The 18,394-nt window shown below is 39.4% G+C and overlaps 1 protein-coding gene across 8 annotated transcripts in view; it reads left to right on the forward strand.

The window, feature by feature from the left end:
- The window catches only part of PLCE1 (phospholipase C epsilon 1), a 201,661-nt gene that overhangs the window by 51,459 nt on the left and 131,808 nt on the right, over positions 1-18,394 (forward strand). Inside the window, exon 1 of one of the 8 annotated variants that reach the window (XM_078391329.1) lies at positions 12,381-12,582. The exons of 6 other annotated variants lie outside the window; for them this stretch is intronic. The gene's annotated coding sequence lies outside the window, so the exon portion shown is untranslated. Of the gene's footprint in view, positions 1-12,380; positions 12,583-18,394 lie in introns of those variants that run through there. One more of the 8 variants, XM_078391327.1, reaches the window with a different exon arrangement.

The raw sequence follows: 18,394 nt of genomic DNA on the forward strand, positions 1-18,394 counted from the left end.
ACAAACAGTCTTCTTCTTAGCCAACACTTTGGCCTTAGCTGTGAGTGAAACTGTGCCCCCTACTTCCTCTGTGTTGATGGATGAGCCTCAGTTGCTGCAGCCTGTTGGTGTGATCAGGATCCATGGGGAGAGGAGGGCTGCCATGTGTCTCCTGGATCCTTGCCCTTCCTGACTTATAATACTGAATAATTACCAACCATTATCTAATATCCCATTCTTAGGGAAGGTAGAGCGATGACAAACCTTGACAGCATCTTAAAAAGCAGAGATATCACCTTGCCAACAAAAGTCTGAATAGTCAAAGCTATGGTTTTTCCTGTAGTGATGTATGGAAGTGAGAGCTGGACCATAAAGAAAGCTGACCGCCGAAGAATTGATGCCTTTGAATTGTGGTGCTGGAGGAGGCTCTTGAGAGTCCCCTGGACTGCAAGGAGAACAAACCTATCAATTCTAAAGGAAATCAGCCCTGAGTGCTCACTGGAAGGACAGATCCTGAAGCTGAGGCTCCAATACTTTGGCCATCTCATGAGAAGAGAAAGCTCCCTGGAAAAGACCCTGATGTTGGGAAAGTGTGAAGGCAAGAGGAGAAGGGGACGACAGAGGATGAGATGGTTGGACAGTGTCACCGAAGCAACCAACATGAATCTGACCCAACTCCGGGAGGCAGTGGAAGACAGGAGGGCCTGGCGTGCTCTGGTCCATGGGGTCACGAAGAGTCGGACACGACTAAACGACCGAACGAAGAGCCTCTCAGGCTCTGGCCTCTCAGCTCCAGAGGTTCCTGGATGAGACAGAGTATCTCTAGACCAATGATGGCGAACCTTTTTGAGCCCAAGTGCCCAAACTGCAAAAATAATAATAATATCTGCAATATATTTATGTATTAACATTTTGTATTTTTATTTGAATGTATGAACACACACACAAATATATATTTTTCTGGTTTCTTGTGCTTAATGATACTTGCTTTAATTATTTTTCTTTTTTCTTTCTTTCTTTTGAATCTTGGATTGCTGAAATTTGACCTTCTGACCAGCAGGTGGAGACTGAATAAAACTTTCAAGCATTAATTTTACAGCTAAATTTATTTTGAAAGACTGAAACAATCGCAGAACAATTAAGAACATGCAAATTTGAATAGTGAAAATAAAGTAGTTTTGCTTAAATCCTGCCATTATATTAACCCTTAGCCAGGAGTCTAGCAGTGACAGTATTATCCATCAGTACTTCCCTTATACAGTGACTCGCAAAGCCTCCCTGTCTACCCTGCTTATTAGCAGTGGTGATCCCAAGATTGAATTTGCAGGTTTTTCACATCCATGAGATAAGTGGATTTCCCTTCCTTCCCTTGTACAGTACATGAAATTCTAAACATTTTACATTATTTTATTTCTTGTTCTTCCCTTGTATGTTTCATCCATTGATAAAATGGAGAGCATCACTTTACAAATACCTGTAAAACAGTAGGCCTTATAAGCTACCATTGTGTCTCAAGGTATGTTCAATACAGTGTGCAGACTAAAAGATGCAATTGCATAATAAAAGGAATGCTATTTTAAAAATCCCAGTAATAGCAGCTAAATACAGTACTGTATACATTCACCCATCCCAGTTTCAGTACACTGTAATAGAGGCTCAAGGCTGTTGTGGTGGTAGGAGGCTTTGTCACACCCATTCTGTCTGTTCCTGGATGTCCAGTTGACATCTGATCAGCTGAGTGGAAGGAGAAAGTGGACTGATTTCATAAGCCTCATGCAGCTCACATATCTGGGCCGACAGACTGTCCATCCCAACTTAGAATGAGCAAAGCTGGACATGAGCATCTTCCTTCAGTAGGCGACACTGGAAGAAGCTCTCCCTTGTTTCCTCCACCCATAGTTCAGTTAGCAGAGCAACAATGAGGAAGGCTTGAGAAATGGTGTGAAACTCTTGTGCATGTTAATATTATACATTTCCAGAGAAAAGGGGGGAAGTGAGGCATCAGTCTAAATCTGGAACTGAGTTTTGTGTTGCTATTGTGTAATGAAACTGTGGACAAGTTAAGGTACAAGGTCAGTTGGATTCTAAAATAGCATGTCAGGGCCTCTCAATAGATAAGATACTGATTTTTATATCTAAGTGGAGAGCACCTGAAGATGATGAGCCTGTCCATGTATTCCAGTGATGGAGGCTTTTTGAGCCTGAGTGCCAAACGGCAACACAAAACCAAATTATTTATTTCGAAGTGCCAACATTGCAATTAAACCTGAATACTGAGGTTTTGGTTTAGAAAAAACAACTCATGTCATTTACACATTTTGTCTGTCTGGTTCTTTATTGATTCCTCCAACTGACAGCTCTTTTAGAAAAAAGTCAAGTGCAAAATGCTACACTGAATTAAATGCACCCTATTTATAAAGCTTATTAAGTACATTGATAGCCTGAACTTATTTCCTCCAAAATAAGCTACCCTCAGAAAAGCAGCTATATATAATAGGAGTGCAAATTTTTAAAGTGTGTACCTCCATTTTATACACTACATAAAGTGTATACACACATTTCACTTATTTGAAATGTAGTGTTGGAAAAGAAATTTACAGATATCATGACTTGTCAGAAAGATAACTAAAGGAAATTAAGTGTGGACTCTCACTAGAAGCTAAAATAACCAAGCAAAGGGTATTGTGCCACAGTGGCATCATGAGAAGACAAGCTCACTGGAAAAGGCAGCAACACAGGAAAAAGTGCAATGAAGTAGGAAAAGAGGAAGACTGCCCATGAGATGGATTGGCTCAATAAAGAAAGCCACATTCTTTTGTTTGTAAGGGTGTTGCAATCAAAGTAGGACCAGGAGCAGAGAGACTGGAATTCAGATTTGGAGAATAAACTATGATACTTTTGCCTGCTTTGGGGATGAGAAACAGAGAAACGTGATTGCCACGCACTTCAGAAATCTAGTCCCAGGTGTGTTGGTTGTCTTTTACTAGGTGTTTGCTGTTAGTGAGAGTCCGCTAAATATTCCATTTCTGCCCAGTTCAATTTAGAGTCTAAACATAATCTTGAAATACTGTACTTGCTTCTCTCAGCAAAAATTGTAGAGCTAAATGCAGTGGAGATGAACTTTGGAAGGTTCCTTTTTCATGGTTTTATTTATATTTATTTATATTTAATTTATATATCATCCCATTAGTCCCAAGGCACTATTCTAGGTGGCTTACAGACAATTACAAACTAGGACAAACAAACTATGGACACTAAAATGTAACAGAAACAGCAATGACAAATCAAACCATAAAAGCCAATGGCATCAACAAATTTTCACAATAAAGAGGACCAGGTGGGAGGTGCTCAGACAGGGTTGGATTGAAAAGCCTCCCTAAAGAGGTGTTTTTTTTTAAAGCTCAACCCCCAACTCTGTTGTATGCTTTTCTTAGAAAAGCTACTTTTGTTTTCACTTCACCAGTTTGTTTTGCAGAGTATCCCATGACTGGTCACATCTATCATGGCAGCGTTTCTCAATGTTCCCAGTTTGGGGGCCCTGGGAATCAAAAACAGAGTCTGGGGACTTTGCTGAAGCCTCAGATGATTGGGATCTAACCAGTATCTTAACGAAGATCGCATAAGAAACCTGATAAATGGCATAACTGAATTCAATTAATGATAGGTGGAGGCATTCTGAATGTTATACTTAACCAATGAATGGATTAAGTATTCATACTGTTACTTCGTCTTTTAAAAATCCAGAAAGATTAATGAATAATCATTTATCAAGCCTGTCTTCCTATAAACACCCTGGGAATAAGCACCATTGACTACAAGGGACTTATGCTTGTATCAACATGAATAGCATTGCATTTTAGAAGTGTTACATAACAGAATTGCAGAGCTCCATCCCATAACATATGGTGAAGCTCTAATGATATATTTCTATAGTACTATAATTTTTCAAACCTTGACCTATTGCTGCCAAGTTAAAAAGACTTTCTTTCTTTCTTTCTTTCTTTCTTTCTTTCTTTCTTTCTTTCTTTCTTTCTTTCTTTCTTTCTTTCTTTCTTTCTTTCTTCTCTCTCTCTCTCTCTCTCTCTCTCTCTCTCTCTCTCTCTTTATTTTATACAAGTATAAAATAAATTCAACATATAAAACATCATAAAATATACTGACAATTAAATAATCACAGAATAAAATATTAGATATTTAAATATTTCAAATGGTGCAGAGGGCAGAAAAATCTTTTCATCAAAGGCTGTTTTAAGACAAACGTGTTTAGATGTCTTTTGTTAATTTTCCTACTTACCAGAAAGTGACATTGCAGGGCCATATTTTCGATTAAAGATAGAACTATGTGAAAAATGCCTTAAGATTACTTCCACCTCCCACTTTTTCAAACAGAAAGCAATTTATAAGGCTGGCTAGAAAAAAAATGAAGTGTGTACCATAATACAATCTTACCTAAATCCTTTACTGGGTACTTTTGAATGCAATGCAATCCACCAATTGTGATTAGCTTTTGATGCCTTTTAAATTCTGGTTTTATGAGTCAAGTCTCTCTGTGTCACTCTTTCTCTCTCTCACACACATACACACACACAAACACTTTGGAAGGTTCCTTTTTTCATGGTTTTATGAAAGAGTCAGTTTCACACACACACAATCTCCCTCCCTCCCTAAATTTTCAGCAATCATTTGCATCAGTTCAGTATGTCCGTGTTTCCTCTCATTATATTTAAACAAGCTGAATCCACCCGTCCCTCTCTCACACCTTCCTTCCCGCCTTAATTGGAGCTTTCCCTCCTGCTTGCAGTCACCTCCGGCGGAACTAGTAATTCACAAGCCAGATTGACTGCCTTGGGCTGTTCTACAGCAGTAAACAATAAAGCAGTCTTATCTTCAATCTCTGAAAGAACTGATTTACAAGTGCCACAACCAAGGAAGGTAGCAGGGATAGGTGGCTTACAATTGTGCAGTTTGAGGTTTGGCTGCAGGGGTGTGGGGGTAGCACTCTGCTTGCATGCCCAGGGAAAGGTCTCCATGTGCCAGCTATGGAACGTGTGCCATAGGTTCACCATCACTGGTGTATTCTAACATAATCTTGCATCAATCTATATTTGGAAATTTATTTTACTTTTGTTTTGTGATTGGTCAACTTGGAAATAATAAGGTTTTTTTTGGCCTGTTTGAAGTCTCAGATACATAGTACTGAAAGAAAGCCTGGAGAGATAATATTGAAAGAGGAAGGAATATATGAAATCTTATTGCACTAGGCATCGGATAAAGTTACGCAGAACGCATTGCATGGCTGGTGGAACAAGTAATTGAACAACTAGTGCAACTGCACCTGTGGAAGAGAGAATTATAGATTCAGTTGTCTCCTGAATGCAGTTTCTCTTTTAAACCAAGCCACAGTAAACCTCAAATTCTCTCCCTTTTTTTCTAGCTTGGCTGTGAATAAGATATCAAAAAAGTTTCACTTTTGGTTTTGATTGACCATAGGTAATGTAATATTAAAGTATAAAATGGGAAACAAAAACATGCATTGCTAAAGAGAAGAATAAAACCATTAAAAATAAACAAACTCCACCCATATCCAACCCATAAACTCTAAATAACCCTAGTGGCAACTTATTTGAAACAACCAGTTTCAGGACCCATGGTTTGAAGTTGGCCTCTATGAACCAAAAATGTTAATAGGTTTCTCCATATAGCCATGCCGGCCAGGTATAGGAGAGGGAGAAGAATGTACCGTAAGTCTGAGATTCACAAAGGTTAAATTACATAAGGTTAAACTATAGTTTGTAATGGCATCTGAATGTGGTCATTGAGTGTGCACACTTTTATTCAGACTACATTTTAAAGCGGGTTATTTAAGGAATACTATACATGGTTTTTAAAATTATTTTAGACATTTATGTTACTGATTTTTTCACCCCTCAGTACAGTAGATTTCTTCATCCAATACCGTGTGAGAAACTACTTTTGAAAACTCTCCCTAGAAACAAGAGTGGGCACCTATGCTCTCCAGCTGTTTTTGGACTATAACTCCCATCTGGCCAGCATAGCCAATGGTGAAGGCTGATAGGAGCTGTAGTCTAGTCCAACATCTGTATAGGGCCATTTCTGCTTTTCCTGGTTTTAGTAGAAACACAGCGCTGCATTGGTTTGCAGAACTACATATGTGCTTGTTTGCTTTTTGATGCCTGTATTTAATTAGCACGACAGGCAAGTTCTTGAAAGAATAGTGCGTTCAGCACCATGTTTTGAGTGGACTAAACGATCTTGAGTACAAGTCATGAGGTCACTCCCAGAGCAAAGAGTATTTCATAATGTCTAAATAGTCTGTTACCACCCTTATGCCCAAGCTGAAAGTTCACAAAGAAGAAAGGGAATGTAATTGTTTATATGCCAGAAAAGCACTTAAAGTGTGTTTGAACAAACCTGATATGCTTTTTGTTTTGCAGGGGCTGCCAAGAACAGATTGGCTGTATTGTAAGGTGGATCACAGCATCTAAATGAGCTTACACGACTAAAGCAGTTTTTGTGCTAGATGGTATCAGGGTTCCCTCTACTGAGCCAAAGAGTGAGGGTTATAGGCTTATTGTTTTCACTTCCAGTCTCTGAAAATGGCATTTGTGGTAGTTAAGTAAAGCATTCAAAATGTATTGTGCTAGATTTTAAAAGCACAGGTGTTAAGTTTTAATGTATCAGCTGAGCTTCTCTGCTTCATCCTTTCAATAACAACTGTGTGAGGTAGGTTAGCCTGAGAAGGTGTGACTGTCCAAAGTAATCCAATGAATTCTGTGGTTCAGTGAGAACTTGAACATGGATCACCCAAGTCACAATCAGCACTGCAGCTATTACACCATACTGATTCTAATGCAGATATAATCTGAAGGCTTTTTTTTCAGTCTCTGCTTTACTGGACCAGAGGCCATACTTTTAGCCGTTGTGTCAACTAACTGTTGCTGAGCTGGTAGTAAGTGCCCCCTGTTGCCCTTTCCATTAATCAGACACATACGAACTTTACAACAAAACAACATAGAGATCCCTATGGTATCACACCCTTCATGGATTGCTGCCTTGTCATGGCAAAGGGGCTTGAGTAATTCAGAGAAACTATGTTCTATGCCGTGCAGGGACACCCAAGACGGACAGGTCATAGTGGAGAGTTCTGACTAAATGTGATCTACTTGGAGCAGGAAATGGCAATGCCACTCCAGTATCTTTGCCAAGAAAACTACATGAACAGAAACAAAAGGCTAAAAGGTATGACGCTGGAAGATGAGCTCCTCAGGTCAGAAGATGTCCAACATGCTTCTGGGCAAGAGTGGAGGACAAGTACAAGTAGCTCCAGAGTGAATGAAGTGGTTGGGCCAAAGCCGAAAGGATGCTCAGCTGCAGACATGCCTGGAAGTGAAAGGAAAGTCCAACGTTGCAAAGAAAAATACTGCATAGCAACCTGGAATGTAAGATCTATGAACTTTGGGAAGCTGGATGTGGTCGAACTGGAGATGACAATAAACATTGACATCCTGGGCATCAGTGAACTAAAATGGACAGGAATGGGTGAATTCAATTCAGGTGATTATCATATCTACTATTGTGGGCACAAATCCCATAGAAGAAATTGAGTAGCCCTCATAGTCAACAAAAGAGTGGGAAAAGCTGTAATGGGATACTGTGAGGCCCCCAAGCAGGAGGCCTATATAGGAGTGCCGTCGCTCCCGTCGCGGACCCAAAATACCCAGACATCTCCCCCTTCCTCCCCACCCTGTCGCGAGGATAAACAAGTAGACACCTGTGAGTTGGAAGGGGTACCTGAAGATCGGGAACTGGTGGATAAAGGAGTGGATACCAGTGACCTTGGGCAGGAGGTGAAGGGGTTAACCCTGGGACTGAAACCCGGGAAGGTTTTGGCGGGAAATGGGAAGGAGGAGATAGAGGCGGCGGCCGGAGATATAAGGGGGAAGTGGGAGGAAATCCCAGGCGGTTGGGAGTGGATATGGCTTGAAGACTCCTGGACCGGCAAGTGGGAGCAGGTGAAGGTGCCCCACGAGGAGGCGGAAAGATGGAGACGCCAAGGTTTGAAACCCCAACCATCATATTGGGGAGAAACTGAATCAAAGGAATGGAGGCGTAGGCTAAGGGAGGAAAGGGAAGCAGTGGCAAGGGAAATTGAAAGAAAGAAAGCATGGCATCTTGCCGAGTTGCAGAAGATGGGAGTTTACCCGGACTGTGGTTGGCAAATGTCGGAGAGGGGTCGTCCTTATGGGGATGGAGCGACGATGAAGGGACACTTCCCTTGATTCCTCCTGAAGAAGGGGTGGAGGAAAACCAGGTACCCGTGAAAGGCGTAATGGGACCATGGACTATTGAGGACAGTAACCCGTTTATTGAAAGTTTATGGACACCCTTGCGTTCGGGTTTGGGAACGCAAGAGACGTTAGAACCTGTTATACCAGAAGTTCCAGTTACGGTTGATGTACAAATAAATACTGATCCAGTTAACATTTTAAATCCATCTCGTCCTTTATTGGGAGTGACTGGCCCACACCGAAACGAACCCTCACAGATACACTCTCAAAAATGATAGAATGATGTCAATACGAATCCAAGGCAGACCTTTCAACATCACAGTCATCCAAGTTTATGCACCAACCACTGATGCTGAAGAGGCTGAAATTGACCAATTCTATGAAACAACACCTTCTAGAACTGACACCAAAGAAAGATGTTCTTCTCATTCTGGGGGACTGGAATGCTAAAGTAGGGAGTCAACAGATAAAAGGAACAACAGGTAAGTTTGTTCTTGGAGTTGAAAATGAAGCAGGGCAAAGGCTAATAGAGTTTTGTCAAGAGAACAAGCTGGTCATAACAAACAATGTTTTCCAACAGTGCACAAGAGGCAACTCTACACATGGACATCACCAGATGGGCAATACCGAAATCAGATTGATTATGTTCTCTGCAGCAAAAGATGAAGAAGCTCTATACAGTCAGCAAAAACATGACCTGGAGCGGATTGTGGCTCTGATCATCATCAGCTTTTTATAGCAAAACTCAAGCTTAAACTGAAGAAAGTAGAAAAAACCACTGGGCTAGTCAGGTATAATCTAAACCAAATCCCTTATGAATACACAGTGGAAGTGAAGAACAGATTTAAGGAACTAGATTTGGTGGACAGAGTGCCTGAAGTATGGATGGCGGCTGGTAACATTGTACAGGAGGCAGCAAGAGAAATCATCCCAAAGAAAAGGAAATGCAAGAAAGCAAAGTGGCTGTCCAATGAGGCCTTACAAATAGTGGAGAAGAGAAGGGAAACAAAATGCAAGGGAGATATGGAAAGTTACAGAAAATTGAATGTAGACTTCCAAAAAATAGCAAGGAGAGACAAGAGGGCCTTATTAAATGAACAGTGTGAAGAAATAGAGGAAAATAATAGAAGAGGGAAAACCAGAGATCTGTTCAAGAAAATTGGAGATATTAAAGGAACATTTTGTGCAAAGATGGACATGATAAAGGACAAAAATGGTATGGACCTCACAGAAGCAGAAGACATCAAGAAGAGATGGCAAGAATACATAGAGGAATTATACCAGAAAGATCTTGATGTCCTGGACACCCCAGATCGTGTGGTTGCTGACCTTGAGCCAGACATCCTGGAGAGTGAAGTCAAGTGGGCCTTAGAAAGCATGGCTAACAACAAGGCCAGTGGAAGTGATGGCATTCCAGTTGAAGTATTTAAAATCTTAAAAGACAACGCTGTTAAGGTGCTACACTCTATATGCCAGCAAGTGCCACAGAGTTCCAGAAAAAACATCTACTTCTGCTTCATTGACTACGCAAAAGCCTTTGACTGTGTGGACCACAACAAACTATGGCAAGTTCTTAAAGAAATGGGAGTGCCTGACCACCTTATCTAACTCCTGAGAAATCTATATGTGGGACAGGAAGGAACAGTTAGAACTGCATATGGAACAACTGATTGGTTCAAAATTGGGAAAGGAATACAAGACTGTATATTGTCCCCCTGCTTATTTAACTTATATGTGAATACATCATGCGAAAGGTAGGACTGGAGGAATCCCAAGCCAGATTTATATTGCTGGAAGAAATATCAACAAGCTCCGATATGCAGATGATACCATTCTGATGGCACAAAGTGAGGAGGAATTAAAGAACCTCTTAATGAGGGTGAAAGAGGAGAGCACCAAAAATGGTCTGAAACTGAACATAAAAGAAAACTAAGATCATGGCCACTGGTCCCATCACCTCCTGGCAAATAGAACGGGAAGATATGGAGGCAGTGACAGGTTTTACTTTCTTGGGCTCCATGAAGATAATAAAGGTCTGCATAGTCAAAGCTTTTCCAGTAGCGATGCATTGAAGTGAGAGCTGGACCATAAAGAAAGCTTGAGTAGACATGGAACACTGTTACCTTCCCACTGAGATGGCACCTATTTATCTACTTGCATTTACATGCTTTCGAACTGCTAGGCTGAATGCTAGCTGCCTAGAGTGGTCGAAATGACTAGATAGGCGGGGTATAAATACAATCAATAAATAAAAATAAAAATAGCTACCCCAGCCTTGGCACTGTCAATAGCTATTGGAAGTCTTTTTACTACAGGCCAGCCAGCTTCTCATCCTGCTTTAATGTGAGGAATCACATTAAAGCAGAACATGTGAAACGGGTTTTGCATACATTTTCTGGTAACCCATGGTAAAAAGCTTACTGTGCGTTATCTGAAATATGTAGTTTCTTTATCGGTGTGCGTGGGGGTAGATTTTTGCCCTGGGGCTCTACAGAGGGCCATGTTGGACCTAGAAGTAACAAAACATGTTCATTTTCGGAAAAACATACAGAAAGTGCTTTGATGGGAACTTCACTCCAAGGCCCTAAACTGAAAACTACTAGTCCTGGAGGTTTCAAAGAGCAGAAATGCCCCCCCCCTCTTTTTGCTAATAATAATAACAGGTGATTTTTATAGCAGGCTCTTTAATGGCTTTCGAGGCTGCCAAGATGCCTTGTGGAGGTGCATGGAATCTGTGGGCCATGCATAGCCCACCCTTATTCTAAGCCAGGCTTCTTTTTCAGGAAGCCTTTCTCCTGATCCAGAGGTTTGCATTTGTCTTTTTATTTGTACTGTTATGTCCTGGCTTGTGATATGAACTTCTCTTTTTGAGGTTATCTTGTATCTCTAAAGAACAGCCATTTTAAGCAGCTTTTACTTTCATGTTCAGTGCAGCTTTAGTTTCTATGGTTTTGTTGCCCATAACAAACATTTGTTAGACTATCCTACTCAGTCTTTTTTGTTTCTGTGCATATCTCCCCAGAAATAAATCCAATTGAACTCAATGTGGCTTCCTTTTGAGGAACTCTGTGCAGGTTAGAACTTCAGATCCTGTTATTATACGAAGCATCAGATTTACTTGATAGGATTCAAATGGATATTTATGTTGCTCTTCTTTGTAACTGTACTTGATGACTACATGCAACTATTACTCATACACATTAACAGTTTTTTTCCCTGAAACCAGCCAAAGTCAGTGTCTGCAAGGTCAATTTTAATGAAGTAATTTCATTTTGTTAGGCATTTTGGAACAGAGTTGCATTCCAGATTCCTTTAATGGGATAAAACTGACAGAAAGAAATAAAAGAAGACAGGAGTCATAAAGGTGAACATGTGCTCATGGTCTGATGATAGATCCTGTTCCTACTTCAACCTAAAACAGCAAATCTTGGACTCATTGTATGTTAGACATAGTATTATATCCCATTTTCACTTTCCTGAATTCAGTATTTTATGGGTCATTCAAGGGACACAGAGGTCACTGCACAACACTGCTTAAATATCGTGCATGTGACCTGTGCTGTGAGAATATTTTTTGAGACTTGGGAAGAAAAGTTGCTGAATAGTTATGGAAGATTTTTTTAAAGAATGTGTGTGTTGTGGATGCTACTCCCCCTCCCCCCATTTTTCATTAACTGTGCTTTTCCTTGGAGTTCTGTAGTAAGAATGGAATTCATATAGACTTGTAAATAACTAATAACTGAAATAAATCAATCTAAGATCAGGTATCAAATCTTTCCAGAATATTGTGCATTACAAAAATTCAAGTTATACTGTCATTATATATGAATCTGTGCTTTCAGCATTTAAAAACACTACAGTATTTAATTTGCAGCAATATAAATATCAGGAAACATGTAAGTTCCAGAAACATTTCCACAAGTGATATGATCCAGATTTTGTTTTTCTGTGTAATTTTTAACAGAGGTTTTTTTTTTCTTTGCTTGCTTGTTTTTTTAAAATATGAGACTTGGGGAAAACAGGTAGTGAGGGAACCGAAGAGGTGAGGCAGCACCATGTGAAATTCAGCAAAAGGATTAAGATTTGGCACTGCACATTAGTTTCTCTACAGGCTCTTAGGCATAGCCTCTTGAGAGAAGAACAGACTGTCATCCTGTGTAACTGAATACAGTTGGCTTGCTTGGGCTTCTTGGTGTGTGCTCGTCTATCTGTGTTTTCCTGCATTCCATACTGTAATTTCGGTTCAGGATGATGTGATCTGGATAAATGGACTCTGGACATTTAAGTTGAAAAGGTATGGATCATGGCCTGCTAATGGAATACTTTATTTAAACTAATCAGTTCAGTGTCATGATGAGTAGTACGTTTTTGAGATATCTTTCATATTTAAAAATAAGACAGTATTCTTACTGAAACATGCTTTTGTAATTTAGTACATCCAGATTAAACTGTTCTGTCTAAAATAAGTTTTTAACTTTCTAAATTATTGTTTGACTTTACGCACAGAAATGCTTGCATGTTTCTTAGTTGATTCCTGACTCTAAAATCCAGTTTGTTGTTGTTCTATATCTATAACAGTGTGAATGTCAATTGAAAGCTTGTTTCCTGAAAGTTTCTGGTAACTGGTTCTTATTCTGGCTTTATATCTGTGATCCAGTTGGATAATTCACCTTCTTGTTTTAGAACAGTTTTAATGAGGCATGCTTTTAAAATGCTAGTAATTCAAAATCTGATCTACTCACTGCAAAATAATATTAAATGATCTCTGTGTTGTGTAAACTTATGCTTAGTTGGACAATGGAATGTACATTTGTCTGTGTGCCTTAGAAGATAGATAATAATCATATATATCATTTGGATGTTTCATCCTGCAGTTATTACGATTAGATGCTTTTGAAAGCACTTGTTTATGTTTGCACCATATAACATTCCAGTGTTTCGTATAAAATTACAGAATACCTACTCATATATGGTACAAGGGAAATAATAATATAGATACTTATTTACTTTTTGTTGCAGGATTTTGTAGTTAGAACAGTATCCTTGTTTTTTTAAAATAATGGCTGTATGGGGTATATTGCTGGATTATATAAAACATGCTGTATTTTAGGAATGCAAGCCATCAAAACTATACGACTGAGATAATAACTTAATTGTGATAAACTTAAAACATTACTATTCTTAAAGGACACAGAGTAGGACACGTTGTACTAGAGGCTAAGCAGAAAAAAACTTAGCATTCCATATGTCCTCTAATGTATATTAATTTTGAATGACAGTTCTACTGAATTTATTCACTTGAGATATATATTGGAAAATTTTACCTTTATAGATTTTAATACTCATTGCTGTATATAACATGTATGCAGTGGTAGCCCTAGGGAACCATTCTGTTACATTTCCAAATTTATTTCTATCATTTATAATTTTTTTACAGTAATATCCTTTTCCCATTGCAAAAGATTGCCAGAATCTAGAACTTTTATTATTGATGATGCATGTGGAAAGAGGCAGTTTCTCTTGCTTTAAAGCTACAAGATAGGTAAAATTTAATGACATATAGAAATAAAATTACCTGACAAATTCTGATCAAAAGGATGAATGGTACATCCTGATTTTAATATTACATTTGTCTACTTCTGCATTCCTGACAATTTTAAGTGCTCTAGAAAGGAGGAGGAGAGAGTTTTAGAGAAGCAGATAAACAGATAAAGGGACTGCTGGACTTAATATATAGTGTGGAACTTTCCAAACATCTGTCTTTATTTTTTTCTCTGTGTGTGTGTTGCTGAATTTGTCTGGAGTTTATAGCAGCAGACTGAATGAGTTTCATTCTCAGCATTAAAAGTTTTCATTCTCTAAGGGCTAATGGATCTTGAACCGTTTTTCTCAGCTGCAGTATCTGTGACTATATCAATCTTTACTTCTGAAGGGGAAGAAGAAGAGATTATCTGTAGTACTTATGTGTTGGTAAACTATTACCTTAGAGTATGAAGGGCAAATGTATTTGATAAACAATCTCCTTTCCTTCTTCATGAATGTATGTAAATTAATTTTATACACCTGCTTGACCTTGCTTTTAAATGCAGGTAAGCCTTGTATCAAGTCTTAGTTCTCATTTAAATGGTAAAGCTTTATATACTGCTTCAAAATGCAGGTCCAGACTCATATACATATCTGAATTATCTTTATATCTCAGGGAGTAAGCATCCCTGAACTTAGTTTTGTGTTAATTTTTTTGGTATTTCTGTTCTAATTTTTTCAGTATGGAGGTATAATCAATCAGGGGATCCCACAATTGAAATTAGTACTACAGCCCAGACACAGTTTTATTGCCCCAATTAGTGGTTGATAATCTTGGGTCCCCAGATGTTCTTGGACTACAACTCCCAGAAATCCTGGACACCACCAGCTAGTGGTGATGACTTTTTTTGGAAGTCCAGGAACATATGGGGATCTAAGGTTGGGTACCCCTGCTTTAGATTGTTTGGAAGGTAAAGTGATCTCTCTCTCACTCAATTTCTCTTGGGGTAGGCAATATTTGCTGGTCGAGGAGCAATTTTTTTTTGCCCTGGGATTGTCTGGGGACAACAGGGACTGCAAAAAATGCAACAGATGGGGGAGGGGGGAACGGAGAAATCATCATTGTTACCATAATGTTAGAACTGCAGAACTGGAAGGGACCCTGTGGATCATCGAGTCCAGCCCTGTCAGGGAAGCATAGGGGGGAATCAAATTTCCAATCTCTTTCTCCGCAGCCAGATACCTAAACCACTGACTGAGCTATCCAAAATAGTCAGAAGTCCAGTCCTACTTTGGCAAAACCAGTACTTCAGGGTGTCAAACTCTGGAGGGAAGCTCTTCCATCTATTTAAAAGGCAGATTGCTGCTCCCAGAGGCTTCTGTGAGTTTGATTCACTCCTATTTTGCTGGGGAAAACCATTTGGGAGGGATGTGATGGGGCCAGGGCTGAGGGAACAGCATAGGAGCGCACACTTAAATCACGGCTGGTTTAGCTAGACCAATCGTTTTAAATGTTTTCAAAGTGATGTTTTGATTCTACAGCATTTTAAAATCAACAAAGATGCTTGAAATGATTTCTTGATATTAGGTAGGTTGGAACACATTTAATCTGATTGGAAGCTTTTTTGGCTTTTCTGTTTACCAAAATAACAGATGTTCTTGTTTCTAGGACTTCTTGACTAGGGCTGTGGCTTAGGTGGGAATGTGGCAAAATAAAAGATAAGGGCAGTGGTGACAAGAGAAATGTAGGGATTGAAAACCAACACTGAGGGGAAGTGACATGCCTGCCATGATGAAGCAAGGAGAGTAGGAAACCACTTCTATGAAGTTCAGTTAAGGGAAACTAAATTGTTAGGTTTCCACAAGTGTGGGTGGCAGGTACAGGGACTGGTTTCAACCCTTTTCCACAAATGGTGTTACATTGTGTATCTAAGCGACAAATGTTATGCTACAGATAGCCAGCCATTAGAATCTGAAATATATATTTTTCCAGTATGTCATTCAGGTAGCCCTTCTTCAATGACTGATCATAATTTGGAAACAAACTCTACTTACTTCTCGATGATCAATCGTAAAACAAAATAAGTTAGTTTGCATACTGTGGGAGGCATGCCTGCTGTGATGATTGAATATTTTCAGCACTTAAGGAATTTCCTTTCCAAATGAAGAGCTATTCTGCAGATTTTGGCCCTCAGCATGCTTGTTTGCCTGCAGCGTGCAGGAAAATATTTTTGTCATGTTCTTTAGGGTTGAATGGACTAGAATACAAGAAACCTTGGAACTAACTTACAACCTGCAGTTATCATATAAAGCTGAGGCTGAAATCCATTGTAAATTGCAACTTGAATAGACCCACTGAATGAACTGGAATAAGTTCCATTTATTCATAGCTGCAGTTTATTACAGGATTTCAGCTAGAGTGCCCTGTTCAAATTGGTTGAAAGACAAGGCAACATACCCAGGGGAGGCACAGGGGGCCATGCCCACAATTCTGCATTGAATTATTTGTGGTGAAGATCCAAATCAATTGGAGAATGAGAATTGAATTACCCACAATATCTAAAATTTACAGTCTCGTTCATCTTTTTTGCCATAACTTTTCTACTTGTGCTGTAGTTTTGAACCCTTCATCTAGATTGTCCTTGAAACTCCATTCGTGTATTACAGCAGCTGCTTTTGCACTATCCTTCCAGTTTAAACGAAACAAGGTGGTCTGATGCTGAATACTCAGTTGTACTATACTAAATGGCTAGCGATGTGAAAATTGCCAGGGAGAGCCACGTTACTCTGCTGCTGTAAAAGTAACCAAGACTCTTGTGGCACCTTAAAGACTAACAAGTTTTATTTGGTACTATATAAGCTTTTGTGAACTGACAGTCTTTTCATCATGTTAATGTACTGGGATGCAGTTCATGAAGGTTTGTGCCAAATGTACATTTTTAATGGTGTTCTAAGATTCTTTATTGTTCCAGCCTTGCAGATGGTTAGGGGCAGCTATCCTCAACCTAATGTGCTCTAGATGTTTTAGACTGCAATTACCATCACTCTCAGCCAGACTTGTCAAAGTTCAGGAGTGTCAGGAGTTGTAGTCAAAAACATCTAGAAGGTACCAAGTGGAGAAAATAGGTTGGTGGTTATTTATGTGGAGATGGAGGTTTACACAGGGTTATAAGTGTGGCCATGAGCTTTATGGCTATTTGCCCTGATATAAAAGTATCTTTACAGGCCTTCAGTCCGTTTTGATCAAGTAAGTACTTTTTAGAGGGTTGTTTAAGGGCTTTATCTCCTATCTTATTCAATATCATTTCTTGTTTTCGAAGAATTGTCATAGTAGTGGGACACATGATATCGTTATAATTTAAAGGAAGCTAAGTGTCTATGAATTTTTCAAGTACATTGTAATATATACAGAGTTGCAGTTGAAACTAACACATAGAAAGCAAAATAAATCTCCTAGAGGCCTCAACTGCAGTTCCTGGCTCTGGTAGTCTCTAGAGGATAGGAGAAGTTAATATAAAGTATTTTTGTTCTCTTGGTACTAAGCCAGATGTTTTAAATTCAAAGACTGATGCCTCGTGTGACATTGAACTCCTGTGGGAAAAGACAGAGAAGCTTTTATTCTAGACCTTTAATATCTTACTGGATGTAGTCAAATTTAACATGGTATCTTAAATCAGATTTCTGGGGGGGAGCTGATGAAGAAAATGTCTTTAATTATAATTTTATTTGCTGAATGACAAGAAAGAACTCAAAATATTTTGATACTTTTCTTTAGAGTAGAAATTTATAATTTAGAACCTACACGTAACAAAGTCCTGTCTATTTTAATGGGACAACAGTGATCCTGTATTCGATTTTGGCTGTGGGTTGGTGATCTGAAATAAATGGCAAGAAATTACTAGTGATATTGTAGTGATGTCTTAGTTCAGTTTTGATATTGTTATGGCAACTGACAAATCTTTGCCTGGTCAGCCGGTGGTGAACAAACTACATTAGAGACTGTAGTAAAAATCTGTCAGTTGGGATTCATTCAGTTGCTGCTGCATGTTAGCTTTGTACAGTGGACCCTCGACTTACAGACGGCTCCACTTACAGACTTGTTGAGTTACAGACTTCTCTGGCCACAAAATTTAGCTTCGGCTTCCATCCGGAGAATTAACCTACAAACTGGGGGGAAAAAATGGAACAAAAACAGCCGGTTACAGATTAATCAGTTTTCAATACATTGTAGGTCATTGGAGACTCGACCTACAGTACAGACTTTTTGACCTGCAGCCACCGTTCCAATACGGATTAATTTCGTAAGTTGAGGGTCCACTGTAGATGACGCATTGTCCCTGGTTATCAAGTGTCTTAATTGTGATGTTATGATCTGGTGAATTAATTAACTTCTCTTTGTGAAATGACAAGTCCAAATAAATTCCTTACAGCCAACATTCCCTCTAAGTTTCCGCTAGCCCTTGGTGGGAGCTCTGCCCCTTGTGTGCAGGGTTCCATCTGCAGCCAGAAGCAAGTGGGCGGCAACACTGGCTTGGTTGTGCGGTACTGATGCAGTGCGGAATGGCCACATGACTACGCAGCTT

Source organism: Pogona vitticeps, chromosome 3 (assembly GCF_051106095.1).
Source record: "Pogona vitticeps strain Pit_001003342236 chromosome 3, PviZW2.1, whole genome shotgun sequence".
Classification (NCBI taxonomy): domain Eukaryota; kingdom Metazoa; phylum Chordata; class Lepidosauria; order Squamata; family Agamidae; genus Pogona; species Pogona vitticeps.